A 17,592-nucleotide genomic window follows, 5' to 3' on the forward strand; every position below is an offset into this window, starting at 1 on the left:
GTGTTGGATCTTTAGCTAGACTCACACACATACAAAAAACAAAACAAAACAAAAAAAACCAACATAGAGAAGATGCAAACAAAATTATAAATGAAACAGGTGACATTACAATTGATACCACAGAAATACAAAGGCTCATAAGAGACTACTTAAACCAGGGGTAGGGAATCTTTTTTCTGTGTGTGGGAGGCATGCTTCCATGATTCATCTTCATAGAAAAGAAACAGCATGTGGCCAGTCAGTTACAGAATTTCCCCTGGGCAAACAGGATGTAGAGAGGGTGGGGGCGGGGAGAGGGTATGATAACTGTGCACCTGACTAGTGGCACATTTTCCAGGAAGATTCCCCTAGACAAAGGAAGGTGGAGACAACTAGAAAAGGCCTCAGCCCATTTTTTAAAATAACCCAATAGGAGACAATAAGACCCAGGCAACATACGGGATAAAAAGTCCACAGTACTCACCCAATGAGGAACTGGAGGAGGGACTCTCACACAATAGGATAAATATTGCCTGTGCTAGCTAATTCAGGTGGCCTGTACCAACAGACACCCACTCTCAAGAACGTATTAAAAGTCTCGTTTTCACCATACTTCTGTCTCCGAGTACGTTATTTTATTTCGAACAGGTGAGCATTTCTCACAGCCAAGGGCCATTTGGATATGTATAACACCATTCGCAGGCCATACAAAATTATCCACTTAAAAATCAGCCTACTAGAAGAAAAATACCACATGATCTCACTCATTTATGGAAAATAAAGAACATTATAACCTGATGAACAAAAAGATAGATACAGAGGCAGTAAAGCATCGAACAGACTGTCAAATTACAGTGGGAAGGCTGGGGAGTGTTGGGGAGAGGGGGAAAGAGATCAACTGAAGGACTTGTATGCATGCATATAAGCACAAACAATGGACACAAGACACTGGGAGTGGGGGTGAGGGCATCTGACAGGGGTTAGGGGAGGCTGGGGGAAGGTCAATGGGGGAAAAAAGGAGATATATGTACTACTGTGTGTAGTACTTTAAACAATAAAATAAAAATTGAAAAACATCAGCCTTCTATATCGGGTCAAACATTTAATTCACTCACCCCTAATGCTTTGGCAAGGCCAGACCAAATGATTTCACTGGCCTTATATGGCCCATGGGCCAGATGTTCCTTACCCCTGAGTCCTAAATAAGTATAACAGAACAACCTAGAAAATTGCGTAAATTCCTAGAAACATATAACCTACCAAGACTCAATCATGAAAAATTAGAAAATGTGAACAATTAGTAAGGAAATTAAATCAGTAACCAAAAACCTCCCAACAAGGACAAGCCCAGGGCCGGACAGCTCCAGTGGTGAATTCTAGCAAACTTTTAAAGAATTAGCACCAGTTCTTCCCAACTCTTCCAAACAATGGACCTGAATACACTTCTAAAGAAGACATACAAACGGCTAACAAGGACATGAAAAGGTGCTCACCATCACTGATCATCAGGGAAACGCACATCGAAACCGCAATGCCATACCACCTCACACCTGTCACAATGGTTATCAGTGAAGAGGCATGAGATAAGACGCTGGTATGTGGAATCTTAAAAAGCTGGACTCATAGACACAGAGTAGACTGGTGGTTTCCCGGGGCAAGAGGGTGGGGAATGAAGAGATGCTGGTCCGAGTACAGACTTCCAGTAAAAAAGGGAATAAGTTCCGGGGATCTAATGTACAGTTTGGTGACCGTCGTCAACCATACCATATTGTATGTTTGAAAGTTGTAATGAGAGTAGATCTTAAATGTTCACACCATCAGAACAATATGGTGATTACCGTACATAAGGTGATAAATATGTTAAGTAACCGAATTGTGGAAATCATTTCAAAATACGTATGTGTATCCAATCTTCACATTGTATACCTTAAACGTGCAGAATGTTAGATGTTAATTTCACCTTAATAAACTGGAAGAAAAAAGAAAGGAATATGCAGTGTTGGGAGTTAGGAGGGTATTTAGGTTACAACACATTTTAAAATGTGTGTGCCCTTTGCCATGGCCGTTGTTGCTCAGCGGATAGAGTGTTGACCTGTGGACTGAAGGGTCCTGGGTTTGATTCTGGTCAAGGACACGTACTTCTGTTGCAGGCTCCATCCCCAACCCCTGTTTGGAGTGCATGCAGAAGGCAACCAATTGATCTCTCTCTCTCTTTCTCTCTCTCTCTCTCTCTCTCTCTCTCTCTCTCTCTCTCTCTCTCGCATTAATGTTTCTCCCTCTCTGTCTCTCCCCCTCCCTTCCACTCTCTCTAAAGATCAATGGAAAAATATCCTCAGGTGAGGATTAACAACAGCAACAAAAATGTGTGTGCTCTTTGACCCAGCATTCTACTTCCCACAGCTAACCTAGGGAAGCACACTTGTGAATGAGGAAGTACGTACAGAGCGTTCATTATAACCCTGTAGAGGCATAACGCTAGAAACAACCTCAGTGTCCTCGGAAAGGCGGGGCTTTATGAGACATCGGACAGCCATAGTGGGGACACTATGCAGCAGCTGGGAGGACACTATGAGCCCTGGCAGGGAAAGATTTCCAAGTCACATGAAGTCATAGTACAATCTACTCATACTTTAAACATGTCTACCCACCAAACCACACATTTCCATATGTACAGGCGTGTCTGTGTAAATGGACAGAAATACATCTGGAAGAATGCACACTAGACGGACAGTAAGAGTTCTCTCTGGTTAGGGAAGTGGGCTTGGGGACGTGGTAGTGGAGGGACTTTTGCTATGACTACTCTGTTGGTTGACGTCTTACCAGAAACATATATTCACATATTACACGTGCAGTTTTAGGATGAAAAAGAAAGAGGAACTGCTGCTATAGGTTCAGGGTTGCTCAAGGGCAGGCCTACAAACCCATGAGGTCTGCCTCCCCTTGAGGAGCACAGGCAGCCTGACTGGGGTCTGGAGAGGGGACGGGGCAGGGAAAAGCAGCCACCACCTGCCAGTGTCAGGCCCCGCCCCCCGCCCCCGCCCCCCGCAGATGACAGTGTTTTTTCCCAGATGTATTTTTCCTGACTTTCTGATACCCTCTCTAGACTAAACCTTCCCTAAAAACCCCTTCCCTCCCTTTCCTGACTTGAGTTCACGGTATCTGTTTGAACAAGGCCAGCCTCCCCTCTGTTTCTATATCCTTAAATTATCATTTTTGTAAGTAAGACTTGGAAAGTAATGCCTCGGTGATATGTCGTACCAGGATCCCTCCTTCGAACAAATTCCAAGAACTGACAGATGTTCTTTTCTTTCCCACTGTGTCTCGGGTCAGCGGCGAGACGCTGACGCTGAGATCTGCAGGAGGTGGACTGGGCCCAGCGCTCAGGAACAGGACCTCTGGGGGGGGGGGGGGGCAGTGAAGAAGGACTGAGCAGAGGAAGAAGTTGGGCTGTGATGCAGTCACAGGCAGGGCCTCACAGATCCCCAAAGGAGCCCCCCCCCCCCCGGGCCTCTGGGGGTGTCTCCAAATGAGGAAAGTGGGCTGGGCTGGGCACCTCCACAGGGACTAGTCAGGGGACGTGGGCTGTCTCTGGGAGGGGAGACTGGGCTGTGGGTGGCGGCTGTGGGTGGCAACCTCAGCCCTGGAGGGGAAGCTGGGAAGTTCACCGTGCCCAGAAGAACCTGGAGCTCAGTCTGCACTCATCTCGGAGGCGGGGGGAATGAGGAACCGGTCCATGTGTTTACCTCCATTTTACAGAAAGAGAAACCGTTCTCTCTGGAATGTCCTGGCAGTCAGCCAGCCACGGAAGCATGGAACTGGATGCCCAGCTCCCGCTGTGGGACTTCTGAAGCACAGTTTAAAGGGAAAGATATCTAACTTATTGCTTTGACCAGAAATAGGGAATCATGTTTTGGGTTTAAATGCCCTGGTAATGATCTCATTTCAGTATACGCATCTAGAAAGAACACAATTCACAGTAAATCCGGCCCATTGCTTGAAAAGTAAGGAGATGCGAAGAGGAACGCTGGGTCTGTGCCGCTGATAACATCTGGGCTGCCTGGAACTAAGCCCAGGGTCGCTCTCCCATTCCAGTCCCGTCGTCTGTCTGGTGTAGGCCCTTGTGCATGAAGTCCGGGTTCTGTTGAGAGTCAGGGGCTTCGGTCCTCCTTAAAAGCTGAGCCCAGTAAGGACCCACGGTTATCAGCATAGACACGTTTATTCTCATGCTGTTCCTCCTCAGAAAAGAAGTACTCACCCTTTCCTCACAAACTCCGCAGAAATGTGTGTGGCCTTGTGGAGACCTTATGCTTTTATTGGACAGTTCCCGCTCACTAGAGAGGGGGAGGGAAGGCGGGAGTTTGAAAGGATCTGATTCCTTCAAAGCTGTTCAGTTGCAAAACTGGAGGAATAATTCAGAAGGATGTAGGGCTCCAAAACACTTGGATTTGTTGAATTCTTATGTCTGGCAGGTCCGGAGCTAAGCCTCTAACAGGCATTGTCTTCTTTAAACCTCACAACGCTAAGGTGAGCAGTAGCATTATCTGTTCTATACGTAGTAGTATTATTTCTTTTACAGATGCGGAAATTGAGGCTCAGAGGGGTCAAGTAATTTGCCTGAAGTCACAGAGCTACTAGGCAACTCAGAAAGGATTCGGTCCAGGTCTGGATGGTTCCAGAGCCACCAAGAAGGGAGGTATCTTTGCAAAGACTCAAACAGGATAGAGAAAAATGAGAGCCACAGAGGGGAGGGATTAAGAAGGTGATTAATGCCATTCTTCTGAATATTCGGGTAGCACAGAGATGTCCAGCAGTCACACAAAAGTCCTGGGCCCCCTATTTGTCTTCATTGTATAAAGAAAATCAAGTATTTAATTCCCTAAATAATTGTATAAAGCATTTCAAGACATACAAATACTTGCTATTTATTATACGTCCTAATATTTGTTTAATGTTACTATATTTTTAATACAAATAAATTAGTATAAAGATATGCAGGAGAGAGCTAAACACCCATGGGAGGAGGAAGGGGGGATGGGAGCCATTTGAGAGGCTTACATTTATATTTACAGGATATGAATTCTTCAGCTTGGTGATGGGTACAACAGTATTCATTATATTACTGTCTCTACAAAAGACAGAAAGAATAATGTGATACCTTTGGTATTTTTAAACAGCTCATAATTAATTTTTTTAAAAAGAAAAGTATATTTATAAGAAGGCTTACAATAGCTAAGCAGTAGCACTCTATTTAAACTTGTACTTAGTGTTCACATTTATTTTCATTCTTACTCTAATGTGAGGCATTATATGGCTTAAAAATAGAAAGCATGCATTAATAAGTTTGCAAGTTCTTGAATAAAGACTTATTTTAGAAGGACTGGTGAGTCTGTGCTAGGAATGTGCTAAGTCTGCAGTCTGTTCCAATGACAGATGCATCTATTATCTCCATTGTACGTCACCTGATCTCTCATGGAAACAGGATAGAAATGACAAACACATATATTTCACCAATATAGTTACAATCCTGCATGTACGTAATATGTACGCAATAAGGATTTTTAACAAAAGAATGCCATTTAGCACACCACATATAATAAATAATGTGTTTAATTTCCTGATTGTCTTTAAAAATACCTTTTTTTATCACTGATCTGTTTGAATCAGAAAAAGAATGCTTGGAGCTTTAAAAAGCATTAAAAAGTACGTTTTAAAAATGTCCTGGTTGGAGCACATTGATTTCGCGTTTCAGATTTTTCAAAGCACTATTTGCTGTTATAACTATTTTCTAAATATAGTGCCTTTTTTAAAAAAGGAAAAAAGAACAAAGGAAGTGACTTTTATAAACAGATAATGTTGCTGTTTTAAGTATTTATATAAATAGATGCATTCTATGTGGAACCTTGGGAGAAACACGGAAAATGGCAGTAATTAATTGTGCGATTCATAATTCATACCAAGCAGTGTTGAAACTCAAACTGTGCAAAGTGGGAGCCAATATCCAGTGATTAACAACTTCATAGCTTTTGCACATCTGAGGGATGAGTGCTCAGATGAACTTTATCTTCCGTCAGCATATTTTTATAAGAACTGTGGGTGTGCCTATCTTAACAAGTGTCTTCTGTATCATGAAAAAGCACCCTCCACATTTTTAATGTTTTATTTTAGAGAGTATTTTTAATGTTCACTTGTCAAATATATAGGTTGTCCCAAAAAATGTACATACACTTTAACAGCTGATAACTCCCTTATTTTGAAAATGAACTGTATGTAAATAAACACTGACTTTAGAATCATTCAAAGCGTGCATACATTTTTTGGGGACACCTTGTAAATATAGTACCAATGTTACCTTCTTTTGTTTTGGATGTAAGAGCATGGTCACCATTTATTAGGTACTTATACAGATTGTTACATTATTTTTTCTTATATAACACCTTTTTGTTTGTTTATGTGGTTCAAATATATTAAACTCTGTTTTAAAAAATGTCCGAGTGTGGCCCGTGAGCCAGGTTGTTCTGCAGATTTTAACTGCCCATCACTGTGCCTCCCCTCCCCCAAGTACCCCGATACTCTCAATGCCCCACCCTTTGTTCTGCCACAGCCTTCCCCTCACAGAGGGCACAGGGCAGTAGGCTTCTCTTGCCAAATATACCGGCCCCACCTGGCCCCGCCACCAGTCCCAGGGCCTCTGCTAGTCCCTAAGGACACCCCTAGCTCTCCTGGGCTGACAATGACCCAACCTGCCTCCTCCTAGGATTTGTTGCAACAGAGCTTGGGGCTGCCTTCCTGCACCAGGTGCAGCTGAGAAGGGGCTGCAGAAACCAGAAGAGAAGCACACACTGCTTTCAGGGGGGAAAGCCCAGTGGTGCCTGCATTTCCACAGCAGTCCTTTCCCTGAAGAGAGTGGAGGACCCAGACCACCAAGTCCCCTCCTCAGCTTCCTGTGGCCTTGGGTTCCGTACCAGTCCCTCCCCAGAGGCCTGGCTGGGAAGCACGTGGTCACGGTGTGGCCTCTGGCTCCAGAGGCGCTGAAGGCCCACGAGCCAATGAGCCTGCACCAGGGCAGGCCGGACCAGAAGAGACTTTTGGGCAACACAGCTCACAGGCCACGGCCAGAACATTTATAAAAAATATTTTTTTAAAATTGATTTCAGAGAGGAAAGGAGAGGGAGAAAGGGATAGAAACATCAATGATGAGAGAGAATCATTGATTGGCTGCCTTCTGCATGCCCCACCCTGAGGATCAAGCTGCAACCTGGGCATGTGCCCTGACTGGGAATCAAACCATGGCCTCCTGGTTCATAGGTCAATGCCAGGGAAGCACAATTTTTTTAAAGAATTTTTTAAATGTTTTTAAAGCTCTTAAGTAGTCTTTAACTGATTCAAACAAATCAATGGTAAAATTATATTCTTTAACCTTTTGCACTCGGATGTCGAGTATGACTCGACACGGTTAGCATTAGAATAAAGGAATCGAGAAAAAAGCAAGCGAGTGCAAAGGGTTAAGTCAATCAGGAAAATCAAACACATTATTTATTACTAGAGGCCTGGTGCACGGAATCTGTGCATGGGTAGGGTCCCTAGGCCTGGCTGGTGATCGGGGCTGATCTGTGGGGTGTCTGGCAGAGCAACTAGGGGGGCCCTGCTGGCACCTGCCTTGCAGGCAACTGGCGGGATGATGGGGGTTGGGGGCGGCGCCAGCTGCCAGTTGCCTCCCTCTGCGGGGCGACCGGCGGGGCGATCGGGCCCCCCCTCCCACTGGCACCTGCCTTGGCTTGCCTGGGGCCTGCAGGCTGGGGGCAGCTCTGCATTGAGCGTCGGCTCCCTGGTGGTGAGTGTGCAGCCAATTGATGTTTCACTGTCACATTGATGGTTCTCTCTCTGTCTCCTTCTTTCCTCTCTCTCTCTAAATATCAATATAAAAATCTTAAAAAAAAAAAAAAAAGCTGTATGAAGATAAGAAAAAAACAGCAAGAGATCCCTGTCCCGAATAATTAAGATGAAGAAGACAGAACAAGCATACTTAGAAGGACATCAAACATTGGATGGCCAATGATTTGCCCAGCGTTTTAAAAGGAGCAACAAATAAATGTGACTTACAGGGCAAATCAGCAGCTAACTAACCAAGTGCTTATCGAGTTCTTACAATGTACCCAGCATTGTCTGAGAGCTATGAGGTACCTTAAGTGAGCCTACGTCCCCTGTCCTTGTCTATAGCTGTTAATGCTCACTCTAGGGAAGCAGGATCCACACACATGAAGACATTTGGGAATAAATTGATCACCAGCTGAAAAAACTCATAGGTGCCTGGCGCAGGGCTTCCTAAACTTGAATGTGCACCCAAAATACCCAAGGGTCTTGTTCAAATGCAGATTCTGACTCAGTAGTCCCAAGGAGAGCTCAAGATTCTGCATTTCTCACACGTTCTGAGAAGAGGCTGCTGAGTGGCCAGGACCTTCGTGAATGGAGAGAAGCAGGTAAGTTGGAGCACTTAGGGAAGGCTCCACCAACACGAGGCCATGGCTGGGCCCTGAGGCAGGTGGACTGGACAAGGCAGGAGAGGCGTTCCAGATGGGGCCGTGGCCTGCACAGTGACCTGGAGCAGAGGTAAGCTCACAGGTGGGGAGAACCACAGCCCAGGAAGTCAGTACACTGGGTCTGAAAATTCTCATTAACCAGCAGCAGGAACTGAAAGGGACTAAGGTAAGTGGAGTCTTAAATGCCAGGCTGAGGAGTTCCAATCTACTTACAAGGGGAATCGTGAGCTGGGCTTGGTTCTTACGTCAGATTTTGCTGCCACATTCAGGAAAAGTAGAAGAAGGGTGAGCAATGTACATTCACCCAGAGGGATAAGGGGAAATGGAGTACAGTTTCTTTCACTTCTCACTTTAAGAGATGCAGTTCAGCTCCTTGACACTGGGTCCCCATCCCTCACCCTCCATCCCCTTGATTCAATCCAGGCCTCGCTCTCAGTCCTTGGCTCTAGAAACATTTTAACCGGAGGACCAAGTGTCAGATGATCCATGAACAAGAGGAAGGAAACCTTTTCCTACGGCTCTGGGAGCCTTTCTTTCTCTCGGGGCATGTATAAACAACTCAGCAGCACATGGTCCAAGTAAGGGAGGGGGACCCCCATTAATTTCCATGAGGCAAATGATAAGCTGGCAGGTTTGGCTCTACGGAGGAGATAAAGGCCCCAAACAAGGCCAAATGACTGTTGGGATCCGAGCCTGGTACGGATGCAAATTAAAATGAAAACTATATAAACAGCAGCACAATCGGACCATTCAGGGCCTCTTCATTAGCAGCCAGCTCTCCAGGGCCACGGCCCACAAAGACAACTTCCCTTTCTTCTCCCTTCTAACTAATTTCCCAGCTGGTCAACAAAAGGAGGCGAAGGACAAAAGCAGTTCTAACTGGTGAGGCTCTGGGGAGAGGGTCGTTGGGGAAATGCATTTTATGTGTGCAAATCAAGAAGCAAATGTGATGTGTCAGACCAGCTGAGGACAGGCCTCCTGCTGAGGGTTGTGGAGGTGCCAAGTTCCTCCTCTCAAAGCTCAACGCAGCCGGATAACAGCCCAACCGTCACATCCACCAGCCCAGGCTTCCCAGGGCCAGAGAGAGCCAAGTTCCCAAAACACTGCCTTGCACAGGGGGACCCCATTCAACAGCCAAGGCCATGATGTAACACTCGCTACCACAGCAGCCTCCGCTCTCTGCTGTAGAGGACAGAGTTCATTCATTGGACTCTCAAGAAGTATCATTACGGTGGGCCATCGTTAGGGTGAGGAGACACTGTTTTACCCAAATCCACCTCTTATTAAACGTGCAGGCTCCAGGGGGAACCTCTGCACACCAACCACAGGATGCTCTCATTGTCTCTGGTTGACATTCCTAATAGCTTCAAATGGCAGAGCTCTCCAGTGGCACGTTCACCACCACTCCCCACCCCCATCCTGCTCCCCAGCCATGAAGATTTCCTCACTGCTCCAGACTCCTTCACACTCATCCTCCAGCCCACGCTCCTCCCCAAGCTTGGAATTCCCTCTGATTTCCCTGCTGCCCACCTGCATCCTCTGAGTCTCATCAACCTCTGTTCTCTCATTTTAAAAATGGGATAATAATCCTTGCCATACTTATCTCACGGACTACTGGGCGCCCCAAATGAAAGGACGCCCATGAGAGCAACTCTCCATGGTGTACGTGTAGTAACAGGAATGTCTTGACTGAGGCTGGAGCACGGGGCCATTTAGTGGCTGCCAAAAGCACCCCTCTTTATTGTTAGGTGAGACAATTGCTTTGTTTTGGTTTTGTTTGTGTGTGTTTTTCAGCCAATAGGACAGATGAAGAGTCTCGCACAGCAACCCCAAAATGAACTTGCAACATTTTAAAATGATGGAAGCTAAAACAGCCCCAGCAAGCCATCCCCCACCTTGACCCCTAGTGGTTCCCCAGGGTGTCTCAGGCACACGTGCCTGGTACTCACTCTCTCTGCTTCAGGCCCCACCGCTCTGATGTCACGTGGAAAGGCTGGAGCCTGGGAGAGGGAAGACCAGAGAAGTGAGGGTGGGAGGGCTTCTTTTCTCTGAAGTTAAATGTTGCTTTACTTCGCCCCTTTAGGGAAGACTTCATCATTTAGAGCATGGACCGTGCTTGTGGTCTAACTGGCGGCAGCTGCTGTGAACAGCTGCGCTGTGCTTTCCCCGCTTATATGCTAAGAAGCAAAGGAGGAGTGGAGAGAGGAGAGACACAGGGAAGTCCGTGACCAGGCTGCCCTCCCACCCGCCCAGCCAGCCGGTGGTCACTAAGCATGGTTAGTCTCCGGTTTCCCAGCTGAGAAGGATAAGGGAGGTGTTATCTGCCATGGACAGCCCCTGGCTTTAGAGGAGGAGAAACCCCAGGGCTGTGGTTAACAGCACATGACCCGGCGCTATTTTCTTCAAGAAGTCCCAAATCAGGTGTCAGCAAGACTGGTGCCTTCCGGGGGTTCCATGCCATGCCTCCACCAGATACAATCTTTGGCATTCCTTTGGCTCCCGGCCGTATCACTCTAATTACTGGTCAGACTTCACAGAAGCTTTTCTTTTGAGTCTGTGTCCTCTCCTTTTATAAGGGCACCTGTCATTGACCTAAGGCCGTGGTCGGCAAACTGCGGCTCACAAGCCACATGCGGCTCTTGGGCTCCTTGAGTGTGGCTCTTCCACAAAATACCACGGCCTGGGCGAGTCTATTTTTGAAGAAGTGGCATTAGAAGAAGTTTAAGTTTAAAAAATTTGGCTCTCAAAAGAAATTTCAATCGTTGTACTGTTGATATTTGGCTCCGTTGACGAATGAGTTTGCTGACCACTGACCTAGGGCCCACTCTATGTCCAGAATGATCTCATCTCAGGATTTTTTTTTTCCCCAAATAAGGTTACCTTCACAGATGCCAGGGGTTAGGACTCAGACATATCTTTGGGAGAGGGGGTACTATTCAACCCACTACAGAACCCAAACAAAGGGGGAAAGAGAAGATGAGGAAACCACACTGAGCCTCTCAAGCCTGTAAGAATTCATGGGACAAAGTAGGGACTGCAGTTATTCAGCCAAATTACGGTAGCAAGGGCCACGGGAGACCGAATGAGCCTTTAGCACGGCTGTAGTAGGGAGGAAGGGGTGCTAACTCGGGATCTGCCCTCCACTGAGACCCACAGCGGGCACCAGGTGGCTGGAAACACGAAGTCACAGGGAAAGAGCCACGTCATCAATATTTCCCCCCCCTCACTCTGCCTGCCGGGTAAGCTACAGCTAACCCAGAGCCTTTTACCCTCCTGGGGGTGTGAGCAGCCTGGGCCGAGCCCTGAAACTCTCCCAGCAGCCTGTCTGTCCAGCACTTTGCCCTCCTGCCTTGGGGAGGTCAGCCAACTCTGTTCACTCTGGGACTGCTCACGTGACTGCCCTTCCACGACGGGCTTGTGAACACGGGATTCAGCATTTAAGTTCCCTCTGCTGCCGTTAATGTTTACAAAAGGAAAATCCCTCCCTAACTTAGTTAACAAAACCCAATCTCAAGGTCAGGAAAAGGTACATCAGGTACAAAAATTATAAAAGTTTCTTTCTGTAAGGAAGAAATATTGAATGAATCACCATCCCTAAGTTTCAAAAGAATAGTTTCTTAAGTTATGAATGTCACCTCCCTCCATAAATCCCTGCCAATCATATAAATAAACAGAGAAGATGTGCCAGTGATAGTTACCAAGAAAACTTCTGAGACCTGACACTGTAGGTCTTTGGTCAAGGTCACATCTACAGCATATGTCTTGTCTTCAGGCCTGGAGTCCATTAACAATTGAAAGTCAAACTTTCCCCCACAGTATTAGGAAGAGGAAGTCTGGCAAATAAGGTCTAAAAAAAATTCTGTGGATGAGCTAAGGGGCCAAACTTCAGCAGCTATTTGTTGAGTGTGTTGGTCACTCTAATCGATGCTAGAGATGCAGCCTAGACAGCAACTCAAACATGTCTCTGCCTTCATAGAGAAAGAGGAAGGGAACTACTATACTGAATATTACACAAATAATTGTAATTGAACTAAATGCTACAAAGCAAACGTTTGGGTGTCATGGAGGCATACAGCGGGGTACTTTACACACCAACAGATGATTAAATGGAAACACAGGACATGGGTACTTTGCCCCCAGTGAGAATGACATCCCTAGTGGGTCTCCTCTGAAGGGTTTATACACACTTTCCCTTTCTCTCAAGGAGAGTAGATGGAGGTCCTTGCCCCTCTAAGAGCTACAAGTATTTGAAACAAATCTTCAGACAGGTGAGGGAGCTTTGTGCCCAATGAGCCCAGAGGGGATCCTAAAGCCCCTCAGGGTGGGAGACAGACACTCCTGGAAAGAAGAATGCAACAGAAGCAGGTCCCCAGGGCAGAGATCAGAAAGCAAAACTCCAACCAGTTCAGACTTGTTAGGATGGCTGTTATCAAATATGCCAAAGAACAAATGTTGGCAAGGACGTGGAGAACACAATTGTACATTCTCAGTGTTGGTGGAAATGTCAATTGGTGTAGCCACTATGGAAAACAGAATGGAGGTTCCTCAAAAAATTGAAATCCCACTTCTGGGTTATTTATCCAAAAGCACTGAAATCAGGATCTTAAAGAGATATCTGCCCTCCCCCACCATGTTAATTGCAGCATTATTCACAATAGCTAAGATGTGGAAACAACCTAAATGTCCATCATAGATGAGTGGGTAAAGAAATGTGTCATATACATACAATGGAATATTATTCAGCCTCCAAAAAAGAAGGAAATCCCGCCATATGTGACAACATAGGTAAATCTTGAGGACATTATGCTGAGTGAAATAAACCAGTCACAGAAAGACAGACATTGCATGAGTCCACTTACAGGAGGAACTTTAAATAGTCAAACTCATAGAAGCAGAGAGTGGAATGGTAGCTGTCAGAGGCTGGGAGGAGGGGAGACAGGGAGTTGCTGTTCAATAGGAATAAAATCTTAGTTATGCAAGATAAGTTCTAGAGACCTGCTGTACAACATTGTGACAATAGTTAACAATACTTCAAAACACTTCAAATTTTGTTAAGAGGCTAGATTTCATGTTAAGTGTTCTTACCACAATAATAGGAAGGAAGGAAGGAAGGAAGGAAGGAAGGAAGGAAGGAAGGAAGGAAGGAAGGAAGGAAGGAAGGAAGAAAGAAATGGAGGGAGGGAGCAAGGGAGGGAGGAAGGAAGAGGGAGGAAGAAAAAGAGGAAAGAAGAAGTAGAGAAGGAGGGGGAGAGGGGAGAGGGAGAGAGAGAGAGAGAGAGAGAGAGAGAGAGAGAGAGAGAGAGAGAGAGAAATGAAAGAAAATAAGACTTAAGACCAAGGGTTGTCAAACTCTGGCCTATGGGTCAAATCCAGCCCTCTGTTTGTTTGTTTTTTGTAAATAAAGCTTTATTGTAACACAGCCACACTCATCTATGTATGTGTTGTCTATGGCTGCTGCCTTCACACTACAATAGCAAGTTCAGTAGTTGCAACAGAAGCCATGTGACCCACAAAGCTGAAACTCCTGACTCCCCTGTATGAGGGTGTCCGCTGTTGGTCATCTTGGTGTTTTCCACATTTCTGTCCTTGATATTCTCCTACTGGAAAGTGTAAAACATTTCCCAGCTGCCTGTTAGTCTCTCACTCAATCCATAGACTGGGTTTCGCCTTATTTGCCGGGATTCTAAGACACATGCCCCAAGGTTGCTATGTTCAGGGAGGTAGTCACCAGGATCACATGGCTATTGATGTACATGTAAAGTAATTACATCTGGCCCTGTACAAAAGAATTTGCCACACCTTGCTTTAGATTCCTCGGAGCTCTTATCACCACCCCAGAATGTGGCAAACATTTCTACGTGGCCTGCTTCGGAGGGAGGAAGGCCAAAACCCCAACAAAGAGTCCACATGCTGAGGACATCAGAGTGCACCCCAAAGCCCCTACGAGCCAGGCCCTGCTTTGGAAACATCACTGCATGTAGCCCTCACATCAACTTTGTCAGGTAGGCATAACCATCCTCGTTTTACACACGAGAAAACTGACACTGAGAGATGGCGAGTAAATTGCTGACGTGGGAGAGCCATGCTGGAACTTAGATCTGCCAGCCTGTGCGCTTTTACCACTGCATTCACTGCACTGCTTGCTGCGAAAAACACTCCTACAGAATTATGGGAAGAATTCCACCACTTCGGATAAAGAAATGATCAGTAGGAACTAGACCAAGTGAATTCACTCTGCACAACATACAGTATCCGGCTGCCCCCGTGGCCCAATGTCCTTGCTGGCTCCCTGGAGACTTGAAAGCTTAGAGGTTCCTTTTTGAACTCTTGCAGTGTGTGATGCAGGAAGGGTGAGGGGGGCACCATCAGAGGAATGTTTGCTTTGTTAGAAGACCATGGAAGACCTAGGTGCTCCCTGCCAGTGTTCTATTCCCAATAGTCACATTCTAAACACTCATGCTCTTCATATTGGAGAGGGAATCAGAAATTGTGAGACAGTTCTGGGAACCACATCAACTACGACCAGGGGATGTTTAGTTCAGAGAAGACAGGACCGGTGAGAGCATGCCAGCTGTGCGTTATTTCTCCAGGAAGCCTTGCCATATGGCGAAGAGCGGGCTTCTGTATGTTCCATCAGAGCTGAGAATGAAGACCAATAGTTGGAAATAAAATGGAAGCATATTTTTGGCTCAAAAGTTGAAAGAATGTTTCAACGACTGCAAATAGCTAACAATGGAATGAGCTGTTGAGGTGATAAGCCCACCCCACCCTGAAGGTGTCCAAGCAAGATCTAGATGATGTCTGTCAGGGTGCTGTGGAATGTATCTCTGGAAAGTGTAAAAGGTAAGGCGAGCTCACCTCTATAGTCTCCTCCAATTCAAAGACCCACAGGTCTGTGAACCACGAGAACAGTCTGAAGACCACACTGGGAAAAATCAGTGCTTTGAACCAATTTGCTCTTCCCAATGCCGTCCACGTTCTAATCACAACATCTTACCAAAAGCTAGTGCCCGTTTTCAACCAAGTCCCAGGCACCTATGGTCGCAATACAGGACTAAGTATTTATAACTTAACTTTAAGAAGGATGATTTTTCGGTTTGTTAAATGAAACTGTAAGGCCTCTGCTTTGGAATAGGTAGCAGGAAATGGATGATCAAATAATAATAACCAATATTTACACTAAGCTTTCCCATTTACAGGGAGACCTACAATCCAATTAATCTTCATAGCAGCCCTGCAAAGGAAGCAAGCCACGTCAGTCACCACCATCCATTTGTACAGTACAAGGTTCCCCCACTGTATATGGCCTAAGACATACTGAGTGACACCTCAAAGACAGGATGGGCCACATTGGCAGAAACCATTTTGATCAATGCCTTACAGAAACTAGCTGAAAATTTCGGACTCTTGGCTAAAATTTGTTTGCAGTTTTGTTTTGTTTTAATGCAGGTGGTCATGTTGGCACACGGAACCAGGCAGAAGTGAATACATCGCTCAGAACATCATGTACTTGCAGTGCATACTTTTTCTGAGCCTACCAGTGCTTTCCAGTGCTTACATTTTTAGAATGAGTTTCACATCCTAATGATACATTCAGGTTGGGAGACTAGATACGCAACAGATAATTATCAAGCCTCCTGCCATTTAAGTATAGGTTGCCATTATTGTTCATCGCTCATGTCAGTGGTGCATTGGATTTTATATCCTGTTTTCCCATCGTGTCTAGACTGAATCATCTGTTCTGTCACAACACTGGCCTTTGGAGGCACCTAGAAGACAACAACGTGCAAATATTAGTTAACCTGCATGCTGATTAGAGGATGTTTACAAATGATCACCTGGAGACACCCTCCCGTGCTGCTGGGGTTCCATTAGAGCAGTTACTGAGCCTGTGAATCACTGGAGATAGCCATCTTTCTCCTAAAGCTGGAAAACATCCCTCATCAGATACATACATTCCAACATTTAAGGCAGGCAAAGCTTTTATTTAAAGAATAGGGTACTAGGCTTATTTTGGTGATCACCTTGTAAGGTATGTATATGTTGAATCACTATGTTGTGCACCTGAAACTAATATAATATTGTATATCAACTATAATGATAAGATTTTTTAATTAAAAAAAATTGGGCAGACAGATATGGGGTAAGGAAGGGGCATTCCAGGCAGAGGGGGCATCTGAGTAAAGGCAGGGAGGCATGGAAAGGAAGAGCCTCTTCAGTTTTTGTTTTTTAAATATATTTTTATTGATTTCAGAGAGGAAGGGAGAAAGAGAGATAGAAGCATCAATGATGAGAATCATTGATCGGCTGCCTCTTGCACACGCCCTACTGAGGATCGAGCCCACAACCCGGGCATGTGTCCTGACTGGGAATCAAACCTCAACCTCCTGGCTCATAGGCCGATGCTCAACCACTGAGCCACACCAACCAGGCAAGAACCTCTTCAGTTTAACCAGAGTACACAGTGTGTGCCAGGAGCACCAGGGGGCTGGACAGGTGGCTCGGAGCCATAACACGAGGTCCCTCTGATGGCAGGCTTCGGAGAGGACTTAGTGCAAGAGTCCAGTGCTTCTCAAATGTGCATCCCCTAATAGAACAGTGGAGCATCAGAAGTTTTAAATTACGAGGCAAAGCATGCCATTTATAAAGCTCTAGAATAGTTTTTAACCCAAAAATGCATTGTCTTAGGGCCAGTTTTCCTGAAGACAGTTCTCATGCAGTCATCAATGACCCCATTGGCTGGCAGGAGGAATGTTTCATAGCGTTTCTTCCTCCACTCTGGATCCCCCAAGTGGTGAGTGGAAATGAGGGATTATGAGGTTTCTTCTGAAACATCTTGAGTTTCACATCCATTGCAGAAATGGCACCCAGAAAAACACAGCAAAGGCCCAGGGATTTTCCTTATCTAGGAAATCCTGACATGACCCAAGCAGGAACGTCAACATGGTCTTCTTCTAAGCTAATCCTTCACAAAGGTCTGCCCTGGCCAAGCTGGGCCTGTGCTCTAGGGCAGAGCAGAATGGGGAAAGAAGGCGGAAGGTTTTGACCAGTGGTAGGGATGGGAGCAGGTTCGTCT

The sequence above is a fragment of the Cnephaeus nilssonii genome (assembly GCF_951640355.1).
Source record: "Cnephaeus nilssonii genome assembly, chromosome: 15".
In the NCBI taxonomy this organism is placed as follows: Eukaryota; Metazoa; Chordata; class Mammalia; order Chiroptera; family Vespertilionidae; genus Cnephaeus; species Cnephaeus nilssonii.